This window comes from Arachis hypogaea, chromosome 5, assembly GCF_003086295.3.
Source record: "Arachis hypogaea cultivar Tifrunner chromosome 5, arahy.Tifrunner.gnm2.J5K5, whole genome shotgun sequence".
NCBI classification, from domain to species: domain Eukaryota; kingdom Viridiplantae; phylum Streptophyta; class Magnoliopsida; order Fabales; family Fabaceae; genus Arachis; species Arachis hypogaea.
The window spans coordinates 60,065,122-60,084,691 of record NC_092040.1 but is presented as its reverse complement, the minus strand read 5'-3'; the positions used below and the strand labels follow the sequence as shown (position 1 = coordinate 60,084,691).

The following is a 19,570-nucleotide window of genomic DNA, read 5'->3' as shown; positions in this document are numbered from 1 at the left end:
TATCAATGAATATTAATTCTAATTAGATGAGCAGGACTTGTAGCTTTTTGCTTCTGAACAGTTTTGGCATCTCACTTTTTCCTTTGAGGTCTAGAATGATTGGCTTCTCTAGGAACTTAGAATTTCGGATAATGTAATTGATTTTCCTAGTTAAGTATGTTGATTCTTGAACACAACTACTTTTATGAGTCTTGGCCGTGGCCCTAAGCACTTTGTTTTCCAATATTACCACCGGATACATAAATGCCACAAACACATAATTGGGTGAACCTTTTCAGATTGTGACTCAGCTTTGCTAGAGTCCCCAGTTAGAGGTGTCCAGAGCTCTTAAGCATACTCTTTTTGCTTTGGATCACGACTTTAACCACTCAGTCTCAAGCTTTTCACTTGGACCTGCATGCCACAAGCACATGGTTAGGGACAGCTTGATTTAGCCGCTTAGGCCTGGATTTTAGTTCCTTGGGCCCTCCTATCCATTGATGCTCAAAGCCTTGGATCCTTTTTACCCATGCCTTTTGGTTTTAAGGGCTATTGGCTTTTTCTGCTTGCTTTTTCTTTTTCTTTCTATTTTTTCGCAAAATATTTTTTTTTTCGCAAGCTTTTGCTTTTTCCCTACTTTTTCTTGCTTCAAGAATCAATTTTATGATTTTTCAGATTGTCAATAACATTTCTCTTTGATCATCATTCTTTCAAGAGCCAACAATTTTAACATTCATAAACAACAAGATCAAAAAATATGCACTGTTTAAGCATTCATTCAGAAAACAAAAAGTATTGTCACCACATCAATATAATTAAACTAAATTCAAGGACAATTTTCAAATTTTTTTGTACTTCTTGTTCTTTTGGATTAAAAACATTTTTCATTTAAGAGAGGTGAAGGATTTATGGAATTTATTCATAGCTTTAAGACATAGTTACTAACTACTAATGATCATGAAGTAGAGACACAAAACATAGATAAACATATAACATAAAAACCGAACAGCAGAAAAAATAAGAACAAGGAATGAGTCCACCTTAGTGAGGGTGGCGCCTTCTTGAAGGACCAATGGTGCTCTTTGAGCTCCTCTATGTTTCTTCCTTGCTTCTATTGCATGATCCCTAGTGATTTTGGTGCTCCTATCCTTAGTTGCTCCCAATAATTGTGTGGAGGAAAATTTATCCCCTGAGGTATCTCAGGGATCTCTTGATTTGCAGTCAAATGTTCTACCACTGAGCTATAGACCCTTTAGATGAATCTCTCCATCTCCTATGACTCGGAGGTGGAAGCTTTTGTCTTCCCTTTCCTCTTTCTAGAGGTTTCTCTGGCCTTAGGTGCCATCAATGGTTATGGAAAAACAAAAAGCTATGCTTTTACCACACCAAACTTAAAATGTTGCTCGTCCTCGAGCAGAGAAGAAAGAATGGAAGGAGAAGAAGATATGGAGGAGAGGGAGAGATGTGTATGTGTCGGCCATATGGGTGGGATTGGATAGGGAAGAGATGGATGGATGTGAGTGGTAAAGGGGTTTAATCGGGAGAGAGTGTTTATTGGAAAGAATGTTAAGAAGATGAGTGGAGGTAGGTGGGGATCCTGTGGGGTCCACAGATCCTGAGATGATCCTGTGGGGTCCACAGATCCTGAGGTGTCAAGGATTTACATCCCTGCACCAATTAGGCATGTAAAATGCCTTTCCATGCAATCCTGGCATTTAAACACCGAAGTGATGCATGTTCTGGGCGTTCAACGCCCATGTGCAGCATGTTTCTGTCGTTGAACGCCAGTTCCATGCTTGTTTCTGGCGTTCAGCGCCAGCTCTCCTCAGGGTGCATTCCTGGTGTTTAAACGCCAGGATGTTGCTTGTTTCTGGCGTTCAGCGCCAGATCCATGCTCTGTTCTGGCGTTGAACGCCCGCCAGATGCTCCTTACTGGCGTTTAAACGCTAGTAAGTCCTTCCTCCAGGGTGTGATTTTTCTTCTGCTATTTTTGATTCTGTTTTTAATTTTAATATTTTTTTCGTGACTCCACATGATCATGTACCTAATAAAACATAAAAGAATAATGAAAATAAAATAAAATTAGATAAATAAAAATTGGGTTGCCTCCCAACAAGCGCTTCTTTAATGTCAATAGCTTGACAGTGGGCTCTCATGGAGCCACACAGGTGATCAGGTCAATGTTGTATAGTCCCAACACCAAACTTAGAGTTTGGTTATGGGGATTCAACACCAAACTTAGAGTTTGGTTGTGGCCTCCCAACACCAAACTTAGAGTTTGACTGTGGGGGCTCTGTTTGACTCTGTACTGAGAGAAGCTCTGCATGCTTACTCTCCCTTGTTACAGAAGGATAGCCGTGTGCCTTAAACACAAGGTAGTCCCCATTCAATTGAAGGACTAATTCTCCTCTGTTAACATATATCATAGCTTCTGTTGTGGCTAGAATAGGTCTTCCAAGGATGATGCATTCATCCTCTTCCTTCCTAGTGTCTAAGATTATGAAATCAGCAGGGATGTAAAGGCCTTCAACCTTTACTAACATGTCCTCTACTAAACCATAAGCTTGTCTTACTGACTTGTTTGCCAATTGTAATGAGAATAAGGTAGGCTGTACCTCAATGATCCCTAGTTTCTCCATTACAGAGAGCGGCATAAGATTTATGCCTGACCCCAGGTCACACAGAGCCTTGTTAAAGGTCATGGTGCCTATGGTACAGGGTATTAAGAATTTACCAGGATCTTGTCTCTTTTGAGGTAAATTTTTCTGAACCCATGTATCTAGTTCACTAATGAGCAAGGGAGGTTCACCTTCCCAAGTCTCATTACCAAACAACTTGGCATTCAGCTTCATGATGGCTCCTAGATATTGAGCAACTTGCTCTCTAGTCACATCTTCATCCTCTTCTGAGGAAGAATAATCTTCAGAGCTCATGAATGGCAGAAGGAGATTTAGTGGAATCTCTATGGTCTCTATATGAGCCTCAGATTCCTTTAGGTCCTCAATAGAGAACTCCTTCTTGTTTGAGAGACGTCCCAGGAGGTCTTCCTCACTATGATTTTCGTCCTTCTCCTCCCTTGTGCATTCGGCCATATTGATTACATCAATGGCCTTGCACTCTCCTTTTGGATTTTCTTTTATATTGCTTAGGAGAATACTGGGAGGAGTTTCAGTGACTTTCTTACTCAGCTGGCCCACTTGTGCCTCCAAATTTCTGATGGAGGACCTTGTTTTACTCATGAAACTTAAAGTGTCCTTAGATAGATCAGAGACTAAATTTGCTAGATTAGAGGGGCTCTGCTCAAAATTCTCTGTCTGTTGCTGAGAAGATGATGGAAAAGGCTTGTTATTGCTGAGCCTGTTTCTTCCACCATTATTAAAGCCTTGTTGAGGCTTTTGTTGATCCTTCTATGAGAAATTTGGATGATTTCTCCATGATGAATTATAGGTGTTTCCATAAGGTTCACCCATGTAATTTACCTCTGCCATTGCAGGGTTTTCAGGATCATAAGCTTCTTCAGAAGCTGCCTCTTTAGTACTGTTGGATGCATTTTGCCATCCATTCAGACTTTGATAAACCATGTTGACTTGCTGAGTCAACACTTTATTCTGAGCCAATATGGCATTCAGAGCATCAATTTCAAGAACTCCCTTCCTCTGAGGCGTCCCATTATTCACGGAATTTCGCTCAGAAGTGTATATAAATTGGTTATTTGCAACCATGTCAATAAGTTCTTGAGCTTCTGCAGGCGTTTTCTTTAGGTGAATGGATCCACCTGCAGAATGGTCCAATGACATCTTGGAAAACTCAAATAGACCATAATAAAATATATCTAATATGGTCCATTATGAAAACATGTCAGAAGGACATTTTTTGGTCATCTGCTTGTATCTTTCCCAAGCTTCATAGAGGGATTCACCATCTTTTTGCTTGAAGGTCTGAACATCCACTCTAAGCTTGCTCAGCTTTTGAGGAGGAAAGAATTTATCCAAGAAGGTCGTGACCAGCTTATCCCAGGAGTCCAGGCTATCTTTAGGTTGTGAGTCCAACCATGTTTTAGCTCTGTCTCTTACAGCAAAAGGGAAAAGCATGAGCCTGTCGACTTCAGGATCTACTCCATTTGTCTTAACAGTCTCACAAATCTGCAAGAACTCAGTTAAAAACTGATAAGGATCTTCAGATGGAAGTCCATAAAACTTGCAGTTCTGTTGCATTAAAGCAACTAATTGAGGTTTTAGCTCAAAATTGTTTGCTTCAATGGCAGGAATTGAGATGCTTCTTCCGTCAAACTTGGACGTGGGTTTAGTAAAATCACTAAGCATCCTCCTTGCATTATTATTGTTGGGTTCGGCTGCCATCTCCTTCTCTTGTTCGAAAATTTCAGAAAGGTTGTCTCTGGATTGTTGTAATTTAGCTTCTCTTAGTTTCCTCTTCAGAGTCCTTTCAGGTTCAGGATCAGCTTCAACAAGAGTGCCTTTTTCCTTGTTCCTGCTCATATGAAAGAGAAGAGAACATGAAAAGAAGAGGAATCCTCTATGTCACAGTAAAGAGGTTCCTTATTATTAGTAGAAGAAGAAAGGGGATAAGGATTAAGAAGAAGGAATAATCCAAACACAAGGGTAAGGATAGGGGCAGTGATTTGAGATGAAGAGAGGTGAAGAGAAGTGTTAGTAAATAAATAAATAAATAGAAGAAGAGAAGAGGGAAGATTTCAAAAATAATTTTGAAAAAGTAGTTAGTGATTTTCGAAAATTAAAGATGAGATAGAATTAAAAATTAAAATTTAAAACAATTAGTTAATTTTAAAAAGAATTTTGAAAAAGGGATGAGATATTTTCGAAAATTAGAGAGGGAGAAGTAGTTAGGTGGTTTTGAAAAAGATAAGAAACAAACAAAAAATTAATTAGTTAGTTGAAAAAGATATTAAAATCAAATTTGAAAAGATAAGAAGCTAAGAAGTTAGATAAGATATTTTGAAAATTTTTTTGAGAAAGATAAAATTTTGAAAAAGATATGATAAAAAGATAAGATAAGAAGATATGATAAAAAGATAGGATAAAAGATATGATAAAAAGATATGGTTGAAAAAGATTTAATTTTTAAAATTAAAATTAATTACTTAACTAACAAGAAACTAAAAGATAAGATTCTAGAATTTAGAGATTGAACCTTTCTTAACAAGAAAGTAACAAACTTCAAATTTTTGAATCAATCATATTAATTGTTAGCATAATTTTCGAAAATTTTGAAATAAAATTAAGAAAAAGATTTTGAAAATAAATTTTAAAAATTTCGAAAATTATAAAAAAATGAAGGAGATTTGATTTTTGAAAAAAATTTTGAAAAGATAAGATTTTTAAATTTGAAAATTTAACTTGACTTATGAGAAACAACTAATTTTAAAAATTTTTGACTAAGTCAACTCAAATTTTCGAAAATTTGGAGATGAATAAGGAAAAAATATTTTTTGATTTTTGAATTTTTTATGATGAGAGAAAAACAAAAAAAATGACTCACAACATGCAAATTATGAATCAAAACTCATGATGCATGCAAGAACACTATGAATGTCAAGATGAACACCAAGAACACTTTGAAGATCGTGATGAACATCAAGAACATATTTTTGAAAATTTTTAATGCAAAGAAAACATGCAAGACACCAAACTTAGAGTTCTTTAATGCATGGACACTATGAATGCAAAAATGCATATGAAAAACAACAAACAACACAAAACAAGAAAACATCAAGATCAAACAAGAAGACTTACCAAGAACAACTTGCAGATCATGAAGAACACTATGAATGCATGAATTTTTGAAAAATGCATAATAATTTTTAAAACATGCAATTGACACCAAACTTAAAAATTGACTCAAGACTCAAACAAGGAACATAAAATATTTTTGGTTTTTATGATTTTCTAATTTTTTTTGTATTTTCTTTTATTTTTTTCGAAAATATTCTTTAGAAAAACAAAAATAAAGTAAATTTTTTTTTTGAAAGATTATTGAAAACTTTTTGAAAAGAAAATTACCTAATCTGAGCAACAAGATGAACCGTCAGTTGTCCATACTCGAACAATCCCCAGCAACGGCGCCAAAAACTTGGTGGGCGGAATTGTGATCATCAACAATGGCTCCAATATTTTGGTAGCTCTCACACGTGAATTACACTTAGTCACAACTCCGCACAACTAACCAGCAAGTGCACTGGGTCGTCCAAGTAATACTTTACGTGAGTAAGGGTCGATCCCACGGAGATTGTTGGTATGAAGCAATCTATGGTCATCTTGTAGATCTCAGTCAGGCTGATTCAAATGTGACTGGATTAGATAATTAAAAGATAAATAAAATAGGATAGAAATACTTATGTAAATTAATGGTGGAAATTTCAGATAAGCGTATGGAGATGCTTGTCCCTGTTGAATCTCTGCTTTCCTGCTGCTATCATCCAATCCTTCTTACTCCTTTCCATGGCAAGCTGTATGCAGGGCATCACCGTTGTCATTGGCTACATCCCATCCTCTCAGTGAAAATGGTCCAAATGCTCTGTCACAGCACGGCTAATCATCTGTCGGTTCTCAATCAGGTTGGAATAGAATCCCGTGATTCTTTTGTGTCTGTCACTAACGCTCAGCCTTCAGGAGTTTGAAGCTCATCGCAGTCATTCAATCCCGGAATCCTACTCGGAATACCACAGACAAGGTTAGACTTTCCGGATTCCCATGAATGCCGCCATCAATTCTAGCTTATACCACGAAGATTCTGATCAAGGAATCCAAGAGATATACACCCGGTCTAAGGTAGAACGGAAGTGGTTGTCAGTCACGCGCGTTCATAGGTGAGAATGATGATGAGTGTCACGGATCATCACATTCATCAAGTTGAAGTGCAACGAATATCTTAAAACAGGAATAAATCGAATTGAATAGAAAATAGTAGTAATTGAATTAAAACTTGAGGTACAGTAGAGCTCCACACCCTTAATATATGGTGTGTAGAAACCCCACCGTTGAAAATACATAAGTGAAAGGTCCAGGCATGGCCGAATGGCCAGCCCCCAGATCTAAGAACTAAACGTCCCAATATTTAACGTGGCCAAAAGACTGAATGATCAAAAGAAAAAATATGGAACCAAGCTAACCACGATGTCTCATAGACTAGTAAAAAGTTCTATTTATGCTAAACTAGCTACTAGGGTTTACAGAGATAAGTAATTGATGCATAAATCCACTTCCGGGGCCCACTTGGTGTGTGCTTGGGCTGAGCTTGATGTATCCACGAGTTGAGGCTTCTCTTGGAGTTGAACGCCAAGTTGTAACGTGTTTTGGGCGTTCAACTCTGGTTCGTGATGTGTTTCTGGCGTTTGACTCCAGAATGCAGCATGAAACTAGCGTTGAGTTCCGGTTTACGTGGTCAAATATCAAATAAAGTATGAGCTATTATATTCTGCTAGAAAGCTCTGGATGTCTACTTTCCAACGCTTTTGAGAGCGCACCATTTGGAGTTTTGTAGCTCCAGAAAATCCATTTTGAGTGCAGAGAGGTCAGAATCCAACAGCATCAGCAGTCCTTTGTCAGCCTTTTATCAGAGTTTTGCTCAGGTCTCTCAATTTCAGCCAGAAATTACCTGAAATCACAGAAAAATACACAAACTCATAGTAAAGTCCAGAAATGTAAATTTAGCATAAAAACTAATGAAAACATCCCTAAAAGTAACTAGATCATACTAAAAACTACCTAAAAACAATACCAAAAAGCGTATAAATTATCCACTCATCAATAATTAACCATTATAACTTTTTTCATTGAAAATAACATAACAAATAATAAGTATCAAAGTCTCAAACATAAGTTCATAACAATAATAAAATAAACACATAATCCACACATAAATCCTACTATAATTAAAACAAAACACACAACATAATTCATAAATCAACAAGACACCCAAAAAAAATCCTTAAATCAATCCACAAAAATCAATTATCAACTTCCAAATCAATAAAATTTGAATCTGATCCGGAAGTTGAAACACCGCCTCGCCTAGCACCTTGAGGATTCACATCTTCACTTTCACCTACAATTAGAAGAATACCCAAATTTAGAACAAGATATAAATACTTAAGTATTATATAAATATTAAATTAGTAACTAACAATCTAATTACCATCAACAAAGCCTTTATTCCAATTGCGAGTACAAATCACAGCTTCAACATTTTCTGGCAACATTCGACTTCTATATTTGTTAATGACATGAGCTCCAATACTAAAGGCAAATTCCGATGCAACCGTAGTAATTGGAATACTCAATAAATCACGTGCCATGATTGATAACTTCGGATAACGACTCTCATATAATTTCCACCATTCCAAAACATCTAAATCTTCAAAGCAATCCTTTGAAAAAAGTAGCTCCTCCAAGTATGTATCAAGTGGATTCTTTCCACTAGAAACCTCAGCTTGATGGTTACGTTTCATCAATTTCTAGCAAAATACAAATAATCACATATTGTTAGGATAGAATAATCACAATCAATAATATAAGAGAATTAAATTATGTTAAACATTACTTACGCCAACAATCGCAAGTTGCTTCTTGCTTGCACTTTCAGGGGTATGAGTCATGGATGAAGACTGAATACTAGGTCCTTGTGCTTCAACAGTTGGAGGATAATTCTTGTCATATTTTTCGAAAAGCTCGTAAGCTCTAAAGTAGAAATCTTAAGCCTAGGATCAAGAACATCACCAAATGTAAGAATGACACTATACTTTTTCCAATACTTCTTAAATTTGTTCATCATCTTTTCTCCTATGCTCCTTAGAAGCTCATCTTCACTTCTCAAACTTCCCATCAAAACACATTAAATATGATAGACTTGTAGAAAATACAAATTCGAAGTAGGGTAAGATATGCCAGAAATCAAATTAGTAGTTTCATAAAACGGGTATAAAAATTCACATATCCTTTCAGCTCTCCCCCATTCATCAACTGAAGGACAATACTTATAAGCATGATCGGTTGCCTTCAAATACTCAAAGGCCTTCCGATACTTGATAGCACTTTCGAGCATAATGTACATAGAATTCCATCGAGTAGTAACATCTAGATGCAACCCACTTATAAAATTCAAACCATGAATCGTAGAAACACATTCTTTAAACCTTATCATTCTACTTTCCGATCCCCTTACATATTTCACACTTTTCCTAATCTTATTCAATGCATCATGAGCAGATTTTAATCCATCTTGTATAATAAGATTCAAGATATTAGCAAAACAACGAATATGAAAGAACTCCCCATCACACAACAACCAATCATGCATATTTAATGTACTTTTCAAATGATCTTGGCATATATCATTAGCAGATGCATTATCTAGTGTAAGAGTCATAATCTTCTTTTCAATTTTCCACTCATTTAAAAGCTCAAAAATCTTGGAAGACAATTCAAATCCCTTGTGAGGAGGAAGCATATGACAAAAACTCAAAATTTTACTTTGCAATTTCCAAGTTGAATCAACAAAGTGAGTAGTTAAGCATAAAAAACCCTCTGTAGTGATGGATGTCCACAAATAAGAAGTCAAACAAATTCTATTAGGAATGCCTACTAAAGTACTTTTAAGCTTTTCTTTTTCCCTTGTGTAAATTTTTAGCACATCCTCCTTAAGAGTATTTTTAGTAATCAGGCCTAGAGTTGGACTGATGTATTTTAGCCAATTCCTAAATTTCATATTATCAACAATAGAAAAGGGAACATCACAATCAATCACAAAGGCAGCAAACATCTCACGCGATACATGATTATCTATCTTGAGAGCCCCTATTTTATTTTGCATTTCTATCAAAGTTTGACCAATATCCTCAAAGTCCATTTTCACGCACCTGTCTAAATGATGCTTAAGTGACGATGTCCCATATTGTTTACCACCAGCCTTAAACTTCTGTTTACATCCATCACATTGAGCACGATCTATACCATCATCACTAGGTCCAAGCTTTGTGAAATATCTCCACACATCAGATGTTGTTGCCTTCGTCTTTTTCTTTTTAATATCTTTTGCCGTTTCAGATGTTTCCATATTTTAAGGATTTTGTGTTACATTCCCACCATCAACCTCCATAGAGAAAGAGTTATCCATAGCAAAATCAACAACTCAACCTAAATAACCCAACTACATCAGAACAAGTATGAAAGAAGCTAAGCATCAGAACTGAACCATTAATAATTTTGCATCAAAACAAATACACCAAGCATCCCAGAAAGGCAAAACACATTAACGCAATGAATTAAAACAGAATGCATATCAAAGAAAACATATCAACATAAATAAGAAATTAAGAATAAATAGTCAATAGCATATTCAATCAAGCTACCAAGCCACCAAACTAGTTTCAATGTTTGACTTCATTCATAAATTAGAAGTTAGTAAGCAACTTAGCATTTTAAAAATAGGAAAAAGAAGCTGTCCACAAAAGCATGAAAGAATGAAGAATCTGTCCAGTAAAACAAATTTCATAAACAAATTCACAAAAAATTTGAAAAGCATGAAACAAGCTATCCACACCCACAAACACATGAGTATATGATTATATGATAGAGCCCTAACAAAAACAAAGAATAGGTAATCACAGATTCACAGTTCCTTATTTAAAAAAAAAGAAAATAAAAATTTTCACCTACTGGAAATTTGAAACACAACCGCCACCCGCCAAGAAGCAGAGGAGGAGAGAGGAGCGCGCCGGGATTCCGCCGGAGGCCGGACACAACCGTCGAGGCCCGATTTTCAAAGGATGAGAGATGTGAAGAGGATAGATGATAGAGTAGAGGCAAGACCAAACAGCACCACTGGGAGTGCGATTCGGTGAGGACTAGCGAGAATCGTGATGAGACAGGGACCGGCGACTGAGAGACCGACAACTATGAGCTGCAAAGGAGGAGAGATGAGCAGAGGATAGAGCAGAGGCAAGACCAAACAGCACCGCTGGGAGTGCGATTCGGTGAGGACTGGCGAGAATCGTGATGATGAGATAGGGACCGACGATTGGGACACCGACGACGATGAGCTGCTGAAGGCTGAAGGTTGAAGGAAGTCGAGGCCTCGAGGGTTAGAGACTCAGGGTCTCACTCTCAACTCTGATTCTCTCAAGGAGTCAAGGTCAGGGAACTGAGGGAAGGGAAATTAGGGCCGGCTGGGGTTGTGTTGTGGGAAGGAAAAGTAAATTTTTTATTTATATGATATGTAAATTTACAAAAATACCCTTAAAAAAATAAGTTGGCAGCCCGCCCCACCCCGCCTTGGCCCGCGGGTTTGGCAGTGCGGTTTAGGCGGTGTTTTAAAATTTGGCGGGTTCAAAATCTCGGCCCGACCTGCCTTTTTTGGCGGTTTTGGCGGTTTGATCCGGCGAGTTCGACCTGTTTTACCACCGCTAATGAATAGGTCCACATATATCACCTTGAATCCTTTCTAGAAATTCAGGGGACTCAAATCCAATCTTTACTGGTGATGGCTTTAAAATTAACTTCCTTTGAGAACATGCATCACAACAAAATTCACTAGATTTAAGAATCTTCTGGTTCTTTAGTGAATGTCCGTGAGAGTTTTCAATAATTCTCCTCATCATGGTTGTTCCCGGATGACCTAATCTATCATGCCAAGTTATGAATTCATTTGGGCTGGTAAACTTCTGGTTTACAATGGCATGTGATTCAATTGCACTAATCTTGGTATAATATAACCCAGATGAAAGTGAGGGCAACTTTTCTAATATAACCTTTTTATTTGAATCATGAGTTGTGATACATAAGTACTCAGGACTTCCCTTATTCATAGTCTCTATAGTGTGTTATTTATTATAAATTTTGTTCCTCTAGGAAACAAAATTATAGCTCTTTCGGAGCCTTCTATCACATTGCCTGAGCCAATAATAGTATTAACATATTCTTCTTTTGGCACAAGATGGGTAAAATATATAGTACTTTTAAGAATAGTGCGTGAACTTGCACTATCCGCAAGGCAAATATCTTTAGAATATGTCCTTACCATTTTTCTTCAAAAATAAATGATAATAATAATAAAATGAGTAGAAGTACATGCACAGTAAAATTATTCACATGAATACTTAACAGACACATACATATATCAAACTATTTCATCATTGATCAAATAGCCAATATTTTCTTCAGAATCCTTAAAGAAATTAGATACATATTAATGAGTGGTGGAATTTTCATCATTTGAAACAAAATTTGTTTCCTTTTCTTTGTCATCCTTTTTCAATGATGCTTGATAAAGATCAACTAGGTTCCTTGAGGTACGATAGGTATGTGACCAATGGCCCTTTCCACCACAATGGAAACATTTATCCTCAATTGATATACTTTGCCCATTGTTTCTTTCTTTATCCCACTTCTGGTGAGATCTTTTCTTGTGAACATAATTTCTTTTCCTTCCATAATTTTTCTTGTTATCAAAATCTTGCCATTTACCTCTTCTGGGGTTATAATTTGCTGCATTTGCTTCAGGAAATGGGGCGGCGCCAGCTGGGCGCGCTTCATGATTTCTTAAAAGCAATTCATTGTTGCGTCCAGCAATAGGAAAGTAAGAGATTAGCTCAAAAATTTTTAAATCCTTTTTCTCGATACTGCTGTTGCAGGAGCACATTCGAGGCATAGAAGGTCGAGAAAGTTTTCTCTAACATATCGGGCTTGAGAAAGTATCACCATCTTTTGATGATTGTACCTTTCTTCAAGGTCTTTCCATAGATCTACATGATCTTTTAATGTGGGATATTCATTTTTCAATCATACGTCAAGATGACGACGAAGGAAAAATATGGCTTTGGCTTTATCCTTCTGGGATGTATTATTTTCAGCCTCAATGGTATATCTTCAAGATCCATTGAATCAAGATGGATTTTAGCATCTAGTATCCATGGTAAATAATCATTTTCAGATATATCAAGAGCATTATATTCAAGATGAAAGAGTTTCGACATAATAAAAATTTGTTACCTGAAGTCTTCCTAAAACTTCATTAGAGCTTCGTGCTGATAACGTGTTGTAAAATAACCAAATAAATAAATAAGAAAGAGGTAACAAATATAAAATATGAAAATATAATTATATAACTCTAGGATTACTATTCACCATAATTACTATAACAATATAATTAATATATTAATATTATAGGAAAGAATATAAGAGAAGGAGAATAATATAAGAAAGAGAGAGTGAAGAATGTTTTTTTATTACTGTGTAAAAAGTATCTGATGATGCCTTCTATTTATACAGGTAAGGAGCTCTTACTTTTAACTCTCATTTATTTTAATTCATCCTTGAAAAGTTATTCTTTCATCGTTTACCGCCTAAGTCATAAATGGGCATTCATGTATTTGACCTTATTATAACAAATTGGACTAAAAACTAGAGGCTATTTTTTTTTAATATCGGATAATGGAACTTGATTTATGTTAATATGGAGTTATTTTAGTGTAATACGTTTGATATAGGATATATTTAAAGTTAAAACAAATTGTGAATCACAATTTCACTAAAGAAAATTTTTTGACATAGCAGAACTGAAATGTAGATCACGATTTCACTAAAGATAAATTTCTGCTTTCAAAAATCACAAATGGCGATTTTACAATGGAGAAAAAGAAAAATTCATGCTTTTGAAAATTAATTCAATTAGGTATCCTTCAAAAATTGTACAATATTTAGCCTTTTATTATAATAATTTAAAAAAAAGTAAAACAAACACGTTTAAATAGATGTAGTATCTTTTTAAAATTGAATACACATCTAAAATACAAACTAAATAAAACTAAAATTTAAAATTTAATATTTAAAATTTAAAATTTCGGTTTCAGTTTTATTATTTTTAATTATTAACAGATTATCATTTAAATACACTTTCAAAAATATAAATTCAGTAAAATTAAAGATTTTAATTCATCCGTGTGATTATTTGTCCGCGCTGCTGCGTCATCTCCAGCGCCGTTCTTCCGTTTCGCCGTTCCTCTGCAACGCCGTTGTCCGCCTCGCTCGTCTTTGGCATCACCTTCCACCTTGCCACTCAGTTCGCAACCTCGCTTCGTCCTACTCCTTGCCACGTTAGTCCTCAATGGCGTTGCTAATCCTTCTTCATCGGAAGTGGACCTCAGGTATTTTGGATGTATTTAAAAGAAAGTGATTCATAATTAATCGTATGTATCTGTTTAGTTATTCAATCACATTGATTTTGCATATTATGTACAACATCCTAATTTCCATTGGAGAATGATTTAGATAGAATAACAACTTAAAGAATCACAATCCTCAAATTATCAACATTGTTATATCTGCAATTACAGCCACGACAAGAGTTTAAATTCATTTCATAATTTTATATGTGTTACAATTATTTTTTAATGTTTAAATTTAAATTTTAGATTTATGATTTTGGATGTGTTTTAAAAATATTTTCTGTATAAGTTAATAATTTTAGATGTGTTACAATTGAAATAGGAATTATAGCCGCTATAAGAAAGAAGCGGAGAACAACATAGAAGAATAGAAGAAAGAAAAAAAATCGTGTTACAGAGAGAGAAAAGAATGTAAAAGAAAAAAAAATAACTAACTATAAAATGGATAGGAAGTTAGAGAAATTTTAGTTTTTAAAATTTAAATTAATCTTAATTATAAATATGTATCTAAAAAATAGGAATATGTTTTAAATTAAAAAATAATTAAATAATATTAAAAACTGACCAAAGACTAAATTTTGTTATACAAATAGTATTTTTCTTCAAAAATTGTGAATGACAATTTCACATTGGATGAACTTTGACAAGAAAATTGTGTCCAACAATTTATTTTTTTTTAAATTTTTATATTTTTAAACATCCTAATTGTAGGCAATGATTTATGAAAACTTTGCCTATGTACAGAGAGTTTGTTACTTTGTTTATTTGCAACTTATCTCACTTCTCCACCTCTTTTTATTCGCCTAATTATATATTCATTCGTTCTCGCTATTGTAATATTTTTTTTGTTCTTGTATGCTAAGTGAGAGTTAGAAATTTTTTTTAAGGAGAATATAGATAATGCTGTTAGTTTAAGAGTCTATTATAATGGTCATATTTTATCATATATGTCTAAAGATGTAATATTTATATATAATTTATGTAGACTTATTATTTCTTTGACGGTATCATTTAAAGAGTGCAATATTGTTATTTGTCAAAATATGGATCATCTTATGATAAAAAGGGTAACAAGTATTTTATATAGACGTGCAGTTTATTCAATTTTAAGCGATGTATGTCACTAATGATGCAAGCTTGGAAAAGATGCTCTCAATCTACTGTTAAGGTAATCACAAGTGTCGCTCGTTGATGTAACACTGTAATTTTCAAATTTTTATACTCGAGTTATAAGTCATCGATAATAAAGTGGTACGACTTTTAAGGTGGATTATAAGACTAATATACTTGTTATACTTAAATACTTGTTATGTGTTATTGAATAATGGACTTTACAAAATATTATTATTACATAATAAGACTAATAAACATAAAATATTACTCTATTCTAGTAGGCCAGTAACAATGTAGGAAACAATATATTACAAGGGGAGCAACATAATAAATTAATTAACATCATTTGTAAGGAAAAAAAATAATGAGAAACAATGAACAAATTCTCAATTGCAAAATGTGATTGTTTCGATATTATTATTGCTTCAACACTAACAAAATGTTTGCCTTGTATTTTAATATTAAACTTGTAATCAATGCTAGATTGATGGGGTCTAAGGTGGCCATGGTCCCTCCAAAATTTTTTAAAAAAATTAGTAAATAGTAATGATTAATAATATTAAATATTTTTTATATATAATATTAAAAAAATATAAATTATAGAATTTTGTAAATTAAAGTAACTAAAAACTGCACTATATATTGGATATTTGGATTATTGTTGCTCTTCTTAACAAATAGCTCATTCTAATAATTAATAAAAATAGTTTTATTATACTAGCCCAATAGACAATAGCCCATATTATTAATTAAAGTAGCACTAGTATTTTTCAAACATTTTTTTTCAAACCATCAGAGGCATCATCGCCACTTTTCTCTCACTTTTAGTGGCTCCCATTTGTGCAGACTTTTGGTCTTCTACTCTTCTCATTCTAATTTTCTTTCCATACCAAAACAAGACATATGAAGAAAAACTATTGAAGATTTGAAGTGAACAGCAAAATATTAACCATTGAATGCACAACAAAGATTCAAAGAGGTATATCTCAATTTTTTTAGTTAATAACAATGTCAAGTATTATTTACATTATTTATTTAAAATAATTAATTTTTTTTATAATGGACAGTGTTCAAAGATTGAAGTGAGGGCAAAACTCAATAGAGTTATTTTGGGTGAGACTTGGAACAAAAAATAATCAGGTAAATCAATACCTTTATTTTTGGTTATTATATATTTGTGTTTCTAAAATTATTTATTATTGCTCAATAGGTTTAATATTTTTTTAAAAAATAACAAATATGCAATTATTTCTATTTTTTTAGATAGTTCAAGTTAAATTAAAAATGTCAAAGATGAAAACAATTCATTTATTTTTCAAGAGAAAAGAGAGAATATATGATGAACAAAATTTAGCTTCAGATTCTTTGTGTAATGTTCAAAATATTATTGAATAACCTAAGATACAACCTGTGACACAACTTATTGAGCAAGATATTCAACCCCCTGCTTCCAAAATAACAAGGACTGAAATAGATCAAGTTACTATTGATACATTGATGCGTGATCCCAAAACGTGTCTGCAAATTTGGAGTTATCCTATCAATCAACAAGATGAAATCTCTAGAGCATATATAAAGTTTGGACCATATCAATTTATTATGGATGAGTACCCTCTTTCTGGTCTAGAAAGTTATCCACGTTGTTTCAAAGCTCATTGGTTTAAGAGTTTTTCTTGGCTAGAATATTCGCCAGAAGTGGATGCTGCTTTTTGTCTTCCATGTTATTTATTTACTAGAAAATCAAGTCCATTCACATCAGGAGGATTTCGCAATTGGAAAAAAGTGAATAATGCAAAAGATTGTGCGTTTTTATCTTATGTGGATAAATCTCTTAATTCTCCTCATAATATTGCTATTAAGTCTTCTAAAGATTTACTTAATCAATTATGTCACATTGACAAAGTATTGGCTAAACAAAGCTCACAACAAGTTTTAAGCAATAGATTGCGTCTTAAAACCTCTATTGTTACTATTAGATGGTTAACGTTTCAAGCTTGTGCTTTTAGGGGACATGACGAGAGTCATGAGTCTCAGAATCGAGGAAATTTTCTTGAAATGTTAAAATTATTAGCTTTTTACAATAAAGAAGTGGATGCAGTTTTCTTGGAGAATGCTCCTCAAAATGCAATATACACATCACCTTCTATTCAAAAGGAAATTCTACATGTTTTTGCTAGAAAGGTGCAAAATAAAATTTGCAATGAGATTGGTAATGCAAAGTTTCGTTTGATTGTTGATGAAGTTAGAGATGAATCTAAAAGAGAACAAATGGCACTTGTTGTTAGATTTGTTGATAAGCATGGATTTGTCAAAGAAAGGCTAATAGATGTTATTCATGTTAAAGATACTACTTTTGTTACTCTAAAACAAGAGATTTGTTCTGCATTATCTCATCATAATCTCAACATTCAAAATGTTCGAGGTCAAGGGTATGACGGGGCTAGTAATATGCATGGAGAGTGGAAAGGGTTACAAGCTTTAATTATTCAAGAATGTCCTTATGGATATTATGTTCATTGCTTTGCTCATCAATTACAGCTAGCTCTTGTTGCTGTGGCTAAAGAAGTTGTTGATGCTCATGCGTTTTTTCAAAGTTTGAGTAATATTATTAAAGATGTGTGCTCTTCTTGCAAACGCAATGATGAATTACGATCTACTTATGAAAATGAAATTTCCCATTTACTTGCAACTAATCAAATTGAAACAGGAAGGGGGGAAAATCAAATTGACACATTAAAAAGATCAAGAGATATCGGGTGGAGCTCTCACTTCAACTCAATTTGTAGCCTTTTACGTATGTTTAGAGCAACAACTTCAGTTCTAGAAGATTTGGCTACAATGGATCTACATATTCTCAACGTGGTGATGCTACTTATGCTCTTAAATCTTTATTATCATTTGATTTTGTTTTTATTTTGCATATGATGAAAGAAATCATGGTGATCACTGATAAACTTTGTCAAGCATTGCAACAAAAATCTCAAGACATTTTGAATGCTATGCATCTGGTTTCTAGTACAAAGTCATTGATTCAACAGTTAAGAGTAGGGGTGTAATCGGTTTGGTTTGGTTCGGTTTTGGACCGAAAATCAACCGAACTGACCTGATCGGTTCTACAATGATACTAACCATTCGGTTGGCTGCTGTTTGAACAACTGAACCGAACCAAACCAAACCAACAGCGATTTGATTCGGTCAGTTTTTTGGTTTTTTTACACCTAATAATCAGAATTTAAATTACCATAAAATGAAGTTTAAAACCTTCAATAAACTAGAATAACAAGAGTGTATCACATCCAAATTCAATACAAATTCAACTTAATTAAACATAAAACAAAGACAATTAAAAATTTCTAGCAAAACAACAAAAATAAACACACTTTAAACCGAAACAGTCACTTTAAAACAAATAAAAACCAAATAGTTACCATGCTCAATCTGAATCCACACCAGAATCATTATCATCTTCTCCGGTTGGTGCAATTTCTACAAAAATTAAACAAAAAAATCATTATAGATTATAAACAAAATATAGATTATAAATTATAAACATAAACCATGAAAGGAACTTCAAATTTCTTTTTTGCATACCTAATTCAAGTTTCTCAAACTCTTCAATAAGCTCCTCAAAATTAGTTGTCATTGGAGAAGCACGAAGCCAACTTTGTGTGCATATCAATGCCTCAACTGTCTTTGGAGTTAAAGAACTCCTATAGTTGTTAAGAACTCTTCCACCAGTACTAAAAGCTGATTATGAAGCAACAGTCGAGACCGGCATTGCTAAGACATCTCTAGCTATTTGGGATAAGATAGGATATTTGCTAGAATTTACCTTCCACCGATTCAATATGTCAAAAGTATTTTGATCACGAGGCTTCTCTAAACCATCCATCAAATACAAATCCACCTCATTCTTGTTGATGATCTCATGAAAATGCACCTCCTTGAAAAAATCAAGTACAAATATTACTAAAAATTCCACTAAAGTTATATATAGTGTTGAAAAAATATTGCAGAGTGCAGACTAGGATTTTGAGATTACTTAGACATGGTGAGTTTATTAATAATATATACATTAATTACTGTAAAAAAAATTATAACCAAGGAAAAATTCTAACCTCCGAAAAAGACATTGTTCAGTTGCTTTTTGCAGGAGAGGGCTCAGCGATGGACTGCTGCTCGACGACAGACTGCTGCTCGGTGATGAACTACTGCTCGGCGACGGACTGGATTGGAGTGCTGCTCGGCTTAGGGTTTGTTGCGACGGCGACCCTGCGACGG

At 34.2% G+C, this 19,570-nt stretch overlaps 1 non-coding gene across 1 annotated transcript; it reads left to right on the top strand.

Annotated features, from left to right (window-relative positions):
* The first annotated feature begins 3,834 nt into the window (after positions 1-3,834).
* LOC112804991 (small nucleolar RNA R71) lies at positions 3,835-3,938 on the top strand. The gene has a single exon (XR_003203607.1). It is a non-coding gene; the product is annotated as a small nucleolar RNA R71 (small nucleolar RNA).
* The last annotated feature ends 15,632 nt before the right edge of the window (positions 3,939-19,570 follow it).